The sequence below is a fragment of the Bombus impatiens genome, unplaced genomic scaffold (genome assembly GCF_000188095.3).
Source record: "Bombus impatiens unplaced genomic scaffold, BIMP_2.2 scf_0225, whole genome shotgun sequence".
Classification (NCBI taxonomy): domain Eukaryota; kingdom Metazoa; phylum Arthropoda; class Insecta; order Hymenoptera; family Apidae; genus Bombus; species Bombus impatiens.
The window spans coordinates 200,073-202,819 of NT_176644.1; positions in this window are offsets into that span (position 1 = coordinate 200,073).

A 2,747-nucleotide genomic window follows, 5' to 3' on the forward strand; every position below is an offset into this window, starting at 1 on the left:
ACGATAAAATTATTATTATACTTAGTAGATAAACGATTCTCTATTCAGGTTTTATATGTTTCTCATCATATCGGAAGAATGTAAATTTGCAGTTATTTTATAACTGAATAACAAATAATCGTAATTGTTATATTTTCCATGGACTTTGATAATTCTCATTGGAAGAAACATTACGCAAAAGTGTCATCTTCTGTTGGCGTACGTTCGTCTCCTTTTATTTTAGAAAAAGCAATATATCAAAATGTTTTCGGTGATATTATTTCTTACGAATTTATACATTAAATCGATGGTTCTTCTTCGTAATTTGTTACGTTACATTGTTATTCTCTTCCTCTGTCACGCAGATATAATGCAACTCAACGTCTTTGAGAGTGATAAAAAGTGATGACCACGAAAAAAAGAAAAAGGTGACGAGCTTTTATTTTAACAATCGCGAAGATCGTTTCCACTCGCGCGTTACAGCCCGTAACTAGAATAACTGGAGAAATTGGCAGCAAAAAGCTGATAGTAAAACAATTACAATAATTTTACATAAAATGACTCCTGTATTGTGCTAATTTCTTGTGAAATTATTCTGCGAATTCCATGCTCACAATACATACTTAAATTCCACTCCCACCGTACCCGTACCCTCGATGTCCAGCGTGAGAAATTTTGCGGGTGGAAATTTTTTTACCGTTATTGATGCAACGATATTACATAGGCGAGACGACGATGGGTTTCATTAAGGGTCGTGCAACCAGTATCATTAACTTCTCTTACGAATAGCGTTACTCGTCGTGAATAATACGAGTACCATCGCAGAGAACTGTAGAGACCGCATAGTAACCTACTGTTTTGATCGGTGTTGAATACAATGAACACGGTCCTGCACCCCTGCTATACTGTTACTGTATTCTTTTCAAGTTTGTTAATCAAGCATCAGTGCCGGTTATTATCGTGCCGCGTAATCTACGGATACCTCGGTCCATTATATGTATATAGGTGCAACGGTCTGATATAAAACGATAATTGCAGTTATGCAGCGTAGGCTGCAACGTTAACGCACGATGCAGTTAGAGGAATCGGGATTGAAAATGCGAGATAAGAAATTTAAGAGCGTCGTTGCGTTTAATACGACGAGGTCGAGAGCATATTTGTGAGAAAATTAAAAGATCGTCCTGTAATTGAAAGATCGTCTCAGTGGCTTGACAAAATTTCACGAGCAAATCGTAATATCGACAGATAAGAATGTTTCGATGATTAATGGTTTCGCAACTAAGGAATTTGTCATTAGTTGATATTGACAAAATCCGCATTTCCTTAGTTGTCAACCCATAGAATCCCATATTTTCATGAACTTTGCCAAATGGATGATAAATTACTTCCTAAACGGGTATTCCTCTCGTCTGGCAAATGCTCGACGAGTATACTCGACGTATTACGAATCTTTGCGTATATTCCTACGTCTTTATCTATTTCACGTACATTTTAATGGTTTCGCAAACAAGGACTGCGTATTAGTCGACATTGACAAAAACTCTCACTCATTTATTTGCCACCCTGAGCGACGCACCGACTTATTTGCCATACCAAAAAATTCCATATTTTCATGAACCCAAAAAATTCGTATTTTCATTAAGTTTGCCAAATGAATGATAAATTGCTTCCTAAACGGGTATTCCTCTCGTCTGGCAAATGCTCGACGAGTATACTCGACGTATTACGAATCTTTGCGTATCTTCCTACGTCTTCACGTATTTTATGTACATTTTAAGCTCGTAGTATTGGTAATTTGTACTTTGCGACGAGTAAAATTTCGCTGAGAATTTTAGTACAATTATACGAAGGGTAAAACAAACTCGTGAGACGATCGTTGGAGCGCAAAAATCACGATAACGGTAACAGAATGGTAGAAATAAGACGAGCGCCACACCTACGTCGAAAAATGAGAAATTCCCTCGGAAAGCTCGTCGCTGGTCCGATGCTTCAGGCTGAAAGAAGACTGAACGCTGAGGGGATTTCGACGGCTGAAAGGCAGCGTCTCGTACGCGCATCGAAATCACCTCGTCCGTACTACGCCTGATCGCGTATCGAAATCTCCGCGCGAGCGTTAAACGCGAGTCGCGGACGTCGGACGTCGGGACGCCATTTTCTCATTACAGGAGCAGCGTCGAGGTAAACGTAATCGCAGAGTCTGTGGGACTCTTTTCGCGGGCAATGGGTCGATTCCGATGGCGACGCAACGAAATCGGAACAAATTGGCGCGGCGACCGTGAGGCACGAACCCTGGCTGCCCGAAGCACAACGAAGACCGAGAGGAATACAGAGAAGAAAAAGAAACGAAAATTTACGTTTCGCTTGGGAAGAGAAAAAAGGAAAGAAATCTGCCTTTTGCTTAACCCAGCGCTACTGCGATCCTCGAATCTTTATATTTCCATTTTACAGTTCATTTCGGCAAACGAAAGGATCCGTGCGACGTTTTAAGAAAATGTTCGACACGAAATAACCGAAGCGAGAAATCAGACGTACCGGTGAGACTCGCTTCGTGTTTCGTGCAGACTGAAGAGAGGTTTTAACGTTGGAAAAATATAATTGGGTGTGGAGTGTGACGTGAAAGAACGCGGTGGAATCAAGAAGAACGAAGAAATCCAGCTTTTGCCTAAGAAGAGGAGTAAGAAGAAGAAGAGAGGCAGGGAAAGAAGCGAAACAGCGACGAAAATTAAAGGAAGAAAAGTAGCGTCCGGCTCGGTTCCCACGAGGTGGTG